The 14,290-nt window shown below is 45.1% G+C and overlaps 1 long non-coding RNA gene across 7 annotated transcripts in view; it reads right to left on the bottom strand.

The window, feature by feature from the left end:
* Window positions 1–14,290, bottom strand: part of LOC139362881 (uncharacterized) — a 49,323-nt gene that overhangs the window by 29,816 nt on the left and 5,217 nt on the right. For all 7 annotated transcript variants that reach the window (XR_011622397.1, XR_011622396.1, XR_011622398.1 and 4 more), the window contains exons 3-8: window positions 13,809–13,939; window positions 10,275–10,490; window positions 9,217–9,393; window positions 7,060–7,118; window positions 3,297–3,355; window positions 1,682–2,169 (exon numbers count right to left, since the gene is read on the bottom strand). This is a non-coding gene — a long non-coding RNA (uncharacterized lncRNA). The remainder of the gene's footprint in view (window positions 1–1,681; window positions 2,170–3,296; window positions 3,356–7,059; window positions 7,119–9,216; window positions 9,394–10,274; window positions 10,491–13,808; window positions 13,940–14,290) is intronic.

The following is a 14,290-nucleotide window of genomic DNA, read 5'->3' as shown; positions in this document are numbered from 1 at the left end:
GGGCCACACACAGCACCACCAAAGGCAGCACAATGAGAACAGCATTCTCCTCAACAGACGAGCTGTGAGTATCCATACACCTAACTCAATAGCTCCAGAACAGCCCTAAAACAGCTCCTCCCCAACCACCACTCAAGTCACCAGCTGGGAAAGTATTCAGAAAACCCAAATCCTGACACACCACTACCAAACAACTTAAACGGCAAAGAACAACCCATTTAAACAGCAATGCCAGTTGCCGGGAAAAAAAAGGAACAATGAGTAGAGGAAAAGCAGACCTCTTGGGGTCCACCAAGACCCAGTCTCTCAGCTTCAGCACTTTCAAATGCAGAATCCTCTGGGGCCTGTGGAGCTCCACAAGGCATGTTGTCCTCAAAGATAAGTAAGCAGGCAAGCCGGCTAGAAAATTGCTAAGGGTATTATTCTTCAAAGAATCTTTATAGGGTCAAAGAGGAATGCGTCTTACGGACTATGTGTATTCCCCACAGATTCTGAGGATGATGTCAGTATCCCTTTCCAGATGTGTTGAACAATTTGTGGTCACTTGTATTCCTGCCACTGAGTACCAGTGCTTTGCTAATTTGAACTGATTCCAGCTCACACTGACCCCGGCTCCCTGGATCTGGTTACCATTAGCCAAGACTGTCATCCATATTGTACCCTTTCAAAGAGTCCTAAAAACAGCTCTTCGCCTACTCTTCCAAGACAAATAAAAATGTCTGCCAAAGAAATGGGGAAGCCGGGCGCGGTGGCTCAAGCCTGTAATCCCAGCACTTTGGGAGGCCGAGACGGGCGGATCACGAGGTCAGGAGATCGAGACCATCCTGGCGAACACAGTGAAACCCCATCTCTACTAAAAATACAAAAACTTAGCCGGGCGAGGTGGCAGGCACCTGTAGTCCCAGCTACTCGGGAGGCTGAGGCAGGAGAATGGCGTAAATCCGGGAGGTGGAGCTTGCAGTGAGCTGAGATCCGGCCACTGCACTCCAGCCTGGGTGACAGAGCGAGACTCCGTCTCAAAAAAAAAAAAAAAAAAAAAGAAATGGGGAAAAAAGATTGAAAGAGAGAAAACAATTAACATTCTAACAAGAGAGCAAAAAGCGAAGGGGGAGGAGAAACTAGGAAAATCATACATGGGCTCACACCTATTTCCAAAGCTAAGCTAATATTCTTTTGCTTGTGTCTGAATAAGTCACCAATTTTAAACTGCTAATGAAAAAAAAAAGAAAAAGAGAATGAAAGAAGCAGGCCCAGGCTGGGCACGGTGCTAGGATTAAAGTGCCGTAATCCTAGCACTTTGGGAGGACGAGGCAGGTGGATCACCCAAGGTCAGGAGTTCGAGACCAGCCTGGTCAACCTGGTGAAACACCATCTCTACTAAAAATACAAACAATTAGCTGGGCATGGTGGCGCATGCCTGTAAACCCAGCTACTCAGGAGGCCGAGCAGGAGAACAGCTTGAACCCAGAAGGCAGAGAATGTGATGACCTGAGACCACACCATTGCCCTCAAGCCAGGGCAATGAGAGCAAAACTCGGTCTCAAAAGAAAAAAAAAAGCCATAAAATAACTCAGATTTCATTAAATACAACCCTAGTGGTGAATGACTATTGGTCAACAATAAAAAAGATGGATTACTCAGAACAGAGATTAAGAGTCCAGTAAGAATCCAGGAATCTTACCCTTAAATAATGAAAGAAATCCTTTCCTTGGAAAGTAATATCCTCTCAGGCCAGGAACTCCACTAGTAGACAGCCTTCTTAAAAAAAACATTTCTGGCCGGGCATGGGTTCACGCCTCTAATCCCAGCACTTTGGGAGGCTGAGGCAGGAAGATCACCTGAGGTCAGGAGTTCGAGACCGGCCTGGCCAACATGGCGAAACCCCATCTCCACTAAAAATACAAAAATTAGCCTGGCATGGTGCTGGGCACCTGTAATCCCAGCAACTCGGGAGGCTAAGGCAGAAGAGTCACTTGAACCCAGGAGGCAGAGGTTGCAGTGAGCCAAGGTCACGCCATTGCACTCCAGCCTGGGCGACAAGAGTGAAAACTCTGTCTCAAAAAAAAAAAAACATTCCTTTGGGAAGAACTTCTACATAAAAATCTTCAACATGAGACTGGAAAAAACAGTATGGGATCATCCCCGGACCGTTGGCTTTTACAGTTGGAGCTGTAAGAACAAAAAGAAAAAAGGATGTCATTTAAACACAATATGTAGAAAAGAATAATTATTAAATCTGTATTGGTCTTTAACTTTTATACTTTGATCTTTAATTCTGTTATTGTAATTGAGTCCAAAGAAAAATAGTATGAGTAAAATAAAAAGAACACCATAAATGCTAATATTCTGTTTATCAAAGTCTGCAGTGAAATATCCCATTAAATCCAAGTGCAGTGACTTACACCCATAATCCCAGCACTTTGGGAGGCTGAGGCCGGTGAATCTCCTGAGGTCAGGAGTTCGAGGCCAGCCTGGTCAACATGGTGAAACCCCAACGCTACTACAAATACAAAAATTAGGCAGGCGTGGTGGCAGGGGCCTGTAATCCCAGCTACTCAGGAGGCTAAGGCAGGGAGAATTGCTTGGACCCAGGAGGTGAGCTTGCCATGAGCTGAGATCACACCACTGCACTCCAGCATGGGTGACAGAACAAAACTCCATCTTAAAAAACACACACACACACACACACACACACACAAAACAGCTAGCACATGACATTTGCTATGGGGAGACTAGGGATATGATCTTGCTGCAATCCTTCTTCCATTTTAGTAATTGCAAACAGTGTGATTCCATTCTGTTTCGTCCCCACTCCACTCCAGAGCCAAAACAAGAAAATCAATTATATTTCTATTTCTTTAAAAACATATCTAACTAAATCATCTAATTAAAAGATAATATGCACGGCTCCATACTAGTAAAAAAAACTTCTTATGTCCTGAGTATCATGGACATTTGATGAATGCTTGTTCAGCTGACTGGTGTAGACTTCAATAATAACCTGTTCGATGCATTACGCCACATTAATCTTACATCTCAAAAATAGGACAAATACTGTTCTTTCAGTTTTGTCTACCCAAAATGTAGTATTTACACATATTTAAAAATGGGTTAATAAAAAGAAAATGAGTTTGTTCTAGAGAGTATGAGAATTTTGAAAACATGAATTCTCCTGTCCTGGCACATAATTAATACTTAGAGGCATATTATTTCATGTGAAAGCTACCATTAAAAGAAATTAATGTTAAACGTTACTTCACATAATCTTCTAACCTGACTAAAGACTGAAGACCTACCCCACAAAGCTGATTTATCAAGTTGTAAATCTTCACCTGTTGAATTCATAAGTTCATCTCTGAAAGGTAAGAATAAATACTTAATATTCACTAGGCAATATTCAGCAAAGTAATATCCACTAGCACATATTTAACATTTCATCACCAAGGGTGGGTGTGAAAAGAAAAGACACACTGGGCACCGTGGCTCACACCTGTAATCCCAGCACTTTGGGAGGCCGAGGTAGGCAGATCTTGAGGTCAGGAGTTCGAGACTAGCCTGACCAACATGGTGAAACCCCCGTCTCTACTAAAAATACAAAAATTAGCCAAGTGCGATGGCAGATGCCTGTAATCCTAGATACTCAGGAGGCTGAGGCAGGAGAATTGCCTGAACCCAGGAGGCAGAGATTGCAGGGAGCCAACATCATGCCACTGTACTCTAAGCCTAAGTGAAAGACCAAGTCTCCATCTCAGGAGGGAAAAAAATAATTAATTAATTAATTAATTAAGAAAAGACAAGACAATCGGGATGCTTGAGCACAGCTAAATCTTCTTTTGAGGTTTCTATACATTAACCAAACAAAATAATAATTGCAAATGGTCTCATCAGGTACTTCGTGGAGGATGTGTCCTCACAAATAAACTGGTAACTTTGCAACCCACAGGTCTTTGAAACATATTACAATAATCTTAAATGGGATCCTTTAATATCACATTGCATTCAAGACTATCTTTCTCTACACATCTATAAAAATCATTTATTCCCACATAGGCTTTAAAATCTCAGGCTTAAAAACAAGACATGGATACTATTTTCTTTAGCAAAAGTAGCAGAAAACTGTGAAAGAAAATGTCAATTGCGTGCCAGTCAGGTGAGGGCAGTCTTCACGTTTTAAAAGCTAACACTGGCATGACTTACTCAATGTTGGACCCAGATAAATTAAAAAGTGGAAGATAAAAATACCTAAAATAGGCCCGGTGCAGTGGCTCACGCCTGTAATCCCAGCACTTTGGGAGGCTGAGGCAGGCAGATCACCCGAGGTCGGGGGTTCAAGACCAGTCTGACAAACATAGACAAACCCCAACTCTACTAAAAATACAAAATTAGACAGGCATAGTGGCACATGCCTGTAATGCCAGCTCCTCGGGAGGCTGAGGCAGGAGAATCGCTTGAACCCAGGAGGCAGACATTGCATGGAATCGAGATCGCACCATTGCATTTCAGCCTGGGCAAGGACAGCAAAACTCCATCTCAAAAAAAAAAAAAAACAAAACCATAAAATAACTCAGACTTAATTAAATATAACCCTGGTGGTGAATAAATATTTGTCAACAATAAAAAAAAATTTATTACTCAGAACAGAGAGGAGAGTCCAATAAGAATCCAAGAGTCTTAACTTTTAATAAAAAAATGAATCCATTCCTTTGACAGCAATATCCTCTCCAGGCCAGGAATTCCATTAGTAGACAGTCTTCTTTAAAAAAATTCCTGGCAGGGCATAGTGGTTCACATCTGTAATCCCAGCACTTTGGGAGGCTGAGGCAGGAGGATCATCTGAGGTCAGGAGTTCAAGACCAGCTTGGCCAACATGCTGAAACCCCGCCTCTACTAAAAATACAAAAATCAGGCTGGCATGATGTTGGGCGCCTGTAATCCCACCTACTCGGGAGGCTGAGGTAGGAGAATCACACGAACCCAAGAGGCAGAGGTTGCAGTGAGCCAGGATCACGCCATTGCACTCCCGCCTCAGCAAGAAGAATGAAAACCCCATCCCCCACCACAAAAAAAAAGTTCCTTTGGAACGGCCTTCTACATAAAGATCTTCAACATGACACTGGAAAAAAGGGTATGGGATCATCACTGGACCTTTGGCTTTTACAGCTTGAGTTATAAGGACAAAAAGAAAAAGGGATATCATTTAAACACAATATGTAGAATAGAATAACTATTAAATCTGTATTGGTCTTTAACTTTTATACTTTTATCTTTACTTCTGTTAATATAATTGAGTCTAAAGAAAAATAGCAATAAAATAAAAATATTATTGTTCAAAACATTGAACAATTATACTCTGTTCAATGCATTATGCCAGATAAATCTTGCATCTCAAAAGTAGGACAAATACTGTTCTTCCAGTTCTGTCTACCCGTAAATGCAATATTTACATGTATTCGTAATGGGTTAATAAAAAGAAAATGAGTTCATTGTTCTAGAGAGTATGATAATTTTGACAACATGAATTCTCTTGTCCTGGCACATAATTAATATTTAGAGGCATATTATTTCATGTGGAGGGTACCATTAAAAGAATTCAATGTTAAACCTTAAATAATGACTGAAATAAAAACAACAGCAAAAATGCTAATATTCTGTTTATCAAAGTCTGTAGCGAAATATCCCATTAAAGCCGGTTGTCGTGACTCACACCCGTAATCCCAGCAGTTTGAGAGGCCAAGGCGGGTGAATCACCTGAGGTCAGGAGTTCGAGACCAGCCTGGCCAACAGTGAAACCCCATCTCTAGTAAAAATACAAAAAGTAGCCAGACATTGGGGAGGGCGCCTGTAATCCCAGCTACTCAGGAGGCTGAAGAAGGAGAATCGCTTAAACCCGGGAGGCGGAGGCTGCAGTGAGCCAAGATCACGGAATTGCACTCCAGCCCAGGCAACAAGAGCTAAACTCTATCTCAAAACAAAACAAAACAGACAAACAAAAAACAGTAAGAGAAAACTGGAGCTAAGTCCTACTCATTGTATTTACTTTCCTAAAATAAAACAACATTATTAAAAAAATTATGGCCAAGCCCAGTGGCTCATGCCTGTAATCCCAGCGCTTTGTGAGGCCAATGTGGATAAATCACATGAGGTCAGGAGTTCAAGACCAGCCTGGCCAACATGGTGAAACCTCAACTCTACTATGATTACAAAAATTAGGAAGGCATGGTGGCAGGTGCCTGTAATCCCAGCTACTTGGGAGGCTGAGGCAGGTAGAATTGCTTAAACCCAGAAGGTAAAGCTTGCCATGAGCTGAGAACACACTACTGCACTGCAAGGGCAACAAAACAAAACTCCATCTTAAAAAAAAAAAAAAAAGAACCGCTAGCAGGTGCAATTATTCACAATATGTAGAAATTATTCTTTTCTACATACTGTGTTTAAATGATATCCATTTTTCTAATTCTTCTTATAGCTCAACCTGTAAAAGCCAAAGGTCCAGGGAGATGGGATATGATCTCACTGGCTATCCTTCCATTTTAGCAAATCTAAACAGTGTCATTCCATTCTGTATCGTCCCCACTCCAGAGCCAAAACAAGAAAATCAATTATACTTCTATTTCTTTAAAAACCTATCTAACTAAATCTAATTAAAAGATAATATGCATGGCTCTACACTCTAAAAGAAAACCTTCTGTCCTACGTATCATGGACATATGACAAATGCTTGTTCAGTTGACCGGTGTAGACTTCAATAATAATCTGTTCAATGCATTACGCCAGATAAATCTTGCATCTCAAAAGTAGGACAAATACTGTTCTTCCAGTTCTGTCTACCCGTAAATGCAATATTTACATGTATTTGTAATGGGTTAATAAAAAGAAAATGAGTTCACTGTCCTAGAGAGTATGAGAATTTTGACAACACGAATTCTCTTGTCCTGGCACATAATTAATACTTAGAGGCATATTATTTCATGTGGAGGGTACCATTAAAAGAATTCAATGTTAAACCTTAAATAATTATTTCACATAATCTTCTAATCTGACTTAAGATTGAAGACCTACCTCCTGAAGCTGTTTAATCAAACTGTAAATCTTCACCTGTTGAATTCGTAAGTTCATTTCTGAAAGGTAAGAATACTTAATATTCACTAGGCAACATTAAGCAAAATAATATCCACTAGTACTTATTTAACATTTCATCACCAAGGGTGGTTGTGATAAGAAAAGACAGGCTGGACACGGCGGCTGATGCCTTTAATCCCAGCACTTTGGAAGGCTGAGGCAGGCAGATCACGAGGTCAGGAGTTCGAGGCCAGCCTGCCCAACATGGCGAAATCCTGTCTCTACTAAAAATACAAACATTAACCAGGCATGGTGGCAGGCACCTGTAAGCCCAGCTACTCAGGAGGCTGAGACAAGAGAATTGCCTGAACCCAGGAGGCAGATGTTGCAGAAACCACGATCACACCACTGCATTCCAGCCTGGGTGAAACAGCAAGATTCTGTCTCAATCAATCAATCAATAAAAATGTAAGGAGGAAGCATTTACTGTGCATGTATATGCCTGGTATTATATGAAGCACTTTAGTGTCTTATCAAATCTTCAGGATAGATCTTCAGTTCTCATGACCACAAAAGAGGACACTAAAGCTCAGACAGGAGAAGAGACATGGCCAGCCTGTGTCCCCAGAGCCTACGGTCTTACCACCAGGTGAGACCGTTACACTGGTTCCAGATATCACATGTTGTGAGATTTTTACTTTAAAATGAACCAAAAAAAAACAAACGCAAAAAAGGCACAAGCTATTAAAAAGTGGGAGAAACACTAAGAGAACCTTAAGCACATAACTAAAAATATTACGGAAATGTTACTGAATTCACTAGCAAATTTAATTCTAGATTTTCATTGAGGAGTACGTTATATTATTCATGATGAAGAAAAAGTGTTCACTTAAGTATATTAACATAAATACCATCAATATGATTTATCATGATTAAACGTTCACTTAAGGCAATTCAGTCAAAATTCTGCATCTCATACAATTTTATAGTTTGCTAGTAGGTTACAAGTAGTCATCCAAATAAAAACAGTAAAACACATGATGTTTTCCACTGGTTATTGCTCTTTTTAGGTAAGCACTTTGGTTATTGCTCTTTTTAGGTAAGCACTTGATATATACCAACAGACAGAGGATAATAACAAATTGCTAATTTCTTTCATCATTATATAAAGGTGGCTTCAGGATAGAATAGTATAAGTGCAATGACGAATTTGAAATCTAATGTCAACTCAGTGATGCATCAAGATAAAAGTAGAGACAATAGGGGCACCTTGGTGAGTACTGAATTTTTATTTATTTATTTATTTATTTTGAGATGGAGTTTTGCTCCTTTTGCCCAAGCTAGAGTGCAATGGTGCAATCTCGGCTCACCACAACCTCTGCCTCACGGGTTCAAGCGATCCTCCTGCCTCAGCCTCCCGAGTAGCTGGGATTACAGACATGTGCCACCACGCCCATATAATTTTGTATTTTTAGTAGAGACGGGGTTTCTCCATGTTGGTCAGGCTGGTCTTGAACTCCCGACCTCAAGTATCTGCCTGTCTCGACCTCCCAAAGTGCTGGGATTACAGGCGTGAGCCACCACACCTGGATGAATACCAAATTTAATGAAGCAGACTAAGAGAAACAATTCATTTTAAAAAATAACATTTGGCCAGGCATGGTGGCTCACACCTGTAATCCCAGCACTTTGGGAGGCTGAGGCAGGTGGATCAGTAGGTCAGGAGTTCAAGACCAGCCTGGCCAAGATCATGATACCATCTCTATTACAAATACAAAAATCAGCCAGGCGTGGTGGCTGGCGCCTGTAATCCCAGCTGCTCAGGAGGCTGAGGCAGAGAACTGCTTGAACCCGGGAGGCAGAGGTTGCAGTGAGCAGAGATCACACCACTGTACTCCAGCCTGGGCGACACAGTGAGGCTCTGTCTCAAAAAATAATAATAATAATAATTCAATGAAATCCCTAAGATGAAGGGCTTTGCAATACATATGTAAATAAATTCCCAATCTCCATGCTGAAAGTTTAAAAAAATTCTAATAATTAAAGAAACACAACTTTTCCTTAGCTTTGTAGCAATTTAGAAACAGAGAATGTTTCCAATATTTAGACACTACAAAGCACCTGACAAGGAGAAACGTGTAAGGAGGCATGACTCACCGGCAGCCCTGGGCCTGTCCACGGTACCCCCATGATGAAGAGTAACTCCACTGTGTAAATGCTCATGAACACAGGATTACAGGACTTTTCCAGTTTAGACATACCATATTTTCTTTCAGACAATTCTTCAACTTGCTTATGTAGATCAGCAATACGATTATTCCATTTCTCTGAAAACTGAGCAAAAGCTGATTCTCAATAATATGTCCCTATGTCAGAGCAGCACTAACATGTAAGAACTTATTTCATATATTTTACATTCTAACAGTCCACATCATTTTACTGCTTTGAAAAAAATTTTTCCCTTTTCTGGTGGTTCTTAATTAGTTTAATGAGAGACTATTAGAGAAGTTGAAAAGCAAGAGGGCAGAAAAGTTCAATCAAATTAAACACGGTAACAGGGAGGCCACAAAGAGGAGGTCTCCAGGGGTCTTTTAGCAAACTTCCTAAAACTTGTCTCAGCTGTGTGGAAATAAGTCTTTACAGCAGCCGGGTGTGGTGGTGCAGGCCTGTAATCCTAGCACTTCAGCAGCAGAGGCAGGCGGATCTCTTTGAGCTCAGGGTAACATAGCCAAAACCCCCCTCCCCACCTCCACCTATCTCTACCAAAAATACAAAACAGCCAGGCATGGTGGTGGGTGCCTATAGTCCCATCTACTCAGGAGGCTGAGGCAGGAGAATCACTTGAACCCAGGAAGCAGACGTTGCAGTGAGCCAAGACCATGCCACTGCCAGCCTGGACGACAGAGCAACACTCCACCTCAAAAAAGAAAAAACAAAAACAAAAACAAGGTTAAAAGGGACCCCAGACCTTAAAGGTACAAGTTTAAGAGGGACCCCTAAGCAAAAAATGCCAACCCTTTTTCTCTCAATCTTTGCAACACCAGGAGGGTGTAACAGTTTTGCAGCCTAGCTGTAGCAGGCTGATGCCCCCAAGATGCCCATATCCTAACCCCGGAAACTGGTGAACATGACCTTGTATGGCAAAAGGGGCTTTGCAGATATAATGAAGTTAAGGGTCTTTGGCTGGCTTGTACTGGCGGGGTTAATGTACTCACCCGGATCCTTATAAGAGCAGAGAAGGTGATGGAGAGGGTGGGAGGTGTAGTGACGGAAGCAGGAAACTCCAGTCATTCAGGACGTGCAGCACAAGCTGAGAAGTGCAGGCCGCCTCCAGGGCCAGGAGACAGATTCTCCTGCAGAGCCTCGGAAGGCAACAACCCTGCTCCCACCTTGCTTCAGTGGGACTTACTTTAGAATTCTGGTCTTCAGAACTGTAAGGGAATACATTCGTGTTGTTTTAAGTCACTGTGTGGTAATTTGTTGCAGCAGCCACGGGAAACTAGTATTGTAGTGAAGCCTTAAAACCCATCTGAAGGGGCTGGGCTCAGTGGCTCATGTCTGTAATCCCAACACTTTGGGAGGCTGAGGAGGGCAGATCACTTGAGGTCAGGAGTTCGAGACCAGCCTGGCCAACGTGGTGAAATGCCGTCTCTACAAAAAATACAAAAATTAGCCGGGCACAGTGGCACATACCTGTAATCTCAGCTACTCAGAAGGCTGAGACAAGAGAATTGTTTGCACCCTGATGGGGGGGTGGAGGCTGCAATGAACTGAGATTGCACCACTGCACTCCCGCCTGGGTGACAGACCAAGGCTCCATCTTGAAAACAAAAACAAAACAAACCAAAAAACCCACCTGAAGAAGGTTTCCAGTTCTGCCAGCAGTCCCCCACCCAACCCTCGGAAGCAGACATTCCATTGCTGTGGGCCATGGACAGGCAAAAGGAAGCACCTCCTCGTGGCAGAGGACTACCCAGGAGAAACCCAAGGGAAGGCACTGCCGGGCCAGGCTCTCTGCCAAAGCCATATTATGGTGTTTTTTGTTTTTGTTTTTGTTTTTGTTTGAGACACAGTTTCACTCTGTCTCCCAGACTGGAGTGCAGTGGCACAATCTCAGCTCACTTCGACCTCTGCCTCCCCAGTTTAAGCAATTCTCCTGCCTCAGCCTCTTGAGTAGCTGGGATTACAGGAACATAGTATGCCTTGCTAATTTTTATATTTTTAGTAGAGATGGGGTTTTGCCATGTTGCCCAGGCTAGACTTGAACGCCTTACCTCAAGTGATCCACCTGTCTCAGCCTCCCAAACTGCTGGGATTACAGGAGTGAGCCACCGCACCCAGCACTCGCCAAGGCAGGCTTTTTCCAGGGGATCAGTCCTGGTCTGGTCTGGCTCTGCCCACTCTCCCTCTCACCTAGCTGGAATCCCTAGCTCCTTCTTAGTAGAGGAGTGTGGACCCCAACCCCAGCTTGGTATGGTTCAGATCTGCGTTTCACTCATGGAACCTGGCTGCTCCCCAGGCCCTGGAGAAAAACAGGGTCTCTCTGCAGGTATGATACAGGATGGGCCTGTCCCCAGGACTCTGTGAGAGGGAAGCCCAATGTCCCACCAGATTGGCAGAGCTGGGAAAGAGAAAGTTTTATGATAGCCCTAAGGAAAAAAAGAGGCAGCAGAGGAAGCAGGACAGCACTCACATGGAACCCATGTGGCTGCCTCAGTGAGGTGAGGGAGGAGTGCACCCCAGTGACATGAGAGGGAAGAGAGGCGCGGTTCCAGGGCAGCTTTCCCCCTCATTTCCTGCCATGTTACTCTGATCCCCTCCAGGTGAGCCTGCCCACTTTGTGCCCAGGAGCCTGTAGAAAAACACAGCTCCAAATGGTTATGGCCCCAGGAGTGGGGCACAGCAGGGAGGAGACCTGGACAGAGGACAGGCAGGGGAGGAGGGAGTGGGCCTCAAACTCCTGGAGGGGGCCCTTCTCATGGGTCCTCCTTTTTGGCTTCTCCTTCTTTACCCTGGGCTGATCACCCAGGGAAGAACTGAAGCAAGGTTTCTCACCCTCAGGTCCAAGGGGTTCAACTACCGGGCCCTTAGGGAAGTGTGAGCCCCCTGAAAGGATGCAAGGGTTTTTTTTTGGAGATGGAGTTTCGCTCTTGTCACCAAGGCTGGAGTGCAGTGGTGCAATCTCACCTCACTGCAACCTCTGCCTCCCGGGTTCAAGTGAATCTCCTGCCTTAGCCTCCAGAGTAGGCTGTAAGGTGTAAGGCCACCAGTAAGGTGGCTGCCACCACGCCTAATTTTTTGCATTTTTAGTAGAGATGGGGTTTCACCATGTTGGGCACGCTGGTCTCGAACTCCTGACCTCAGGTGATCCGACCGGCTCGGCCTCCCAAAGTTCTGGGATTACAGGCGTGAGCCACTGCGCTTGGCCGCAATGCAAGGTTTTGCATGGACAGCATGTACATGCTTTTCTGGAAAACAGTCCACAGCTTATTCTCAGCAGGCTCCACAGTCAAAAAAGGTTAGAACTCTTGCTACAGAGCTGTGGGAGCACCTAGGTGAGGGGCCTGCCAAGGGCATTCTGGGGACTACCTGGGCACCCCTGAGCCCACTGTCCCCTAGGCAGGCTGCACTGCTTGGTATTTGCAGAGCTGAGGGGGTGGGGCACGTGGGGACTGTGAAATTGCCCTGAGATGACCCACAGTCCTCAGCTGGGAAGTGAGGGGTGCATCTCCTGCAGCATCCTCCATCCCTAGACCATGGGGCCAGGAGAACTGATCCTTTCAGCAAGTCAAAAGCCTATTACTGACTTCTTCCCTGGCCATGTAGACAGTGAACCAGGGTAGTCATATCAAGTAAATGCCTTGGTCCTGTCACCGAGGTGACCAGTAGGCATTCCCAGGTGCAGTGAAGGTCCTGACACCAAGATATGCACCTGGCCACCTGAGGAAAGAGAAAGGACTATCCAAGGGGATGGGGCTGAGCTGGGTGTGGAGTGGTCCTTGTGAGTCTTGGTGAATGGGAGGGGGAGCAGCATGATCCAGACCTTGAGGCAGAAGGACAACCAGGAGACAGCCTGGAAAATGTGCTGGACCCACAAGGGCTCAAGGCTGGCCAGAGAGGGAGGTGGGATAGGCTGGAAAGTCCTGAGGTCTGAAGATTGGCCCTGGCAGAAAGAAGCCAGGTAAGGTGGGGTGTTACCTGCACCCTGGGGACCAACTGCAGGCCAGATCAGGCCAACTACCGGGCCCTTAGGGAGATGTGAGCCCCTTGAAACGGTGGAAGGTTTTTTGTTGTTTTTTTTTTGAGACGGAGTTTCGCTCTTGTCGCACAGGCTGCCACCTTTGCCCAGAGCAGGCACCAATATTTCTGGCTCTGGGTGTGACCTCAGAATGGGGAAAAGCCCCAACCCCCACCAGGACCACCTGCCGCCTAGACTACTTCAGATGCTGAACCCAAGCCAGGGGCAGGAAGCTAGAATGACACCTAGGTTAATCCCGATAAAGTCCCTGGCTCCCCCCAGCTATGGGGCTGAAGGGGAATTACAGCCCAAACCCCAGATGCTGACTCTCCAACACTGAGCCCTCAGTGCCCACAGGGAGATAGAATCAGCACACTATCCAGATGGGGAAATGGGCTCAGAGAAGTGCAAGAGCCTTGCCCAATGCCCAATGCCCCAGACCAGGGCTCCAGACCCACAGGGTTCTTTTGTCACTGTGTCCAGAGGGCAGCAGCTGCTCTGAGGTACCCACCTGAGCCTGGCAGCTTTCTCCAACTTCGGAAGCCCAGGAGCATGGCCCAGGTCCACAGATGCACCGGCATGAGGTGCGCCCAGACGGACAGAGGCAGATGGGTTTCGTCTCCTCCACTGGATTGTGAGGGCCTAGAAGGAGACAAGGGTCTGCTTGAGAAGGCACTGAATAGTGAGCAACTTGGGGCGGTTTCCCTCTGGATGGATCTGCAGTGCCTGGATGGAACCTGGCTCAGACAGAGCTCAGTTCTGCAGGTCCCTGAGGCATGGAGAGTTCATAGCTACCAAGTGTACGAGTCTGGATTCAAAGCTAACAAACAGCATGACTTGAAAGTCCCTGCCCTACCTGGACCACTCACCTCTTGGGATTCACCCTTGCAGGCTCATCAGATGCCCAGGCCAGCAGCACAGCCGGCCAGGACCAAGGAAACCTGGGGAGCCTCAGAGTACCCCCAGGTATTCCAACCTAAACCTGGCACCCCT

Source organism: Macaca nemestrina, chromosome 4 (assembly GCF_043159975.1).
Source record: "Macaca nemestrina isolate mMacNem1 chromosome 4, mMacNem.hap1, whole genome shotgun sequence".
Lineage (NCBI taxonomy): Eukaryota > Metazoa > Chordata > Mammalia > Primates > Cercopithecidae > Macaca > Macaca nemestrina.
This window is presented reverse-complemented; position numbering and strand designations above follow the sequence as displayed.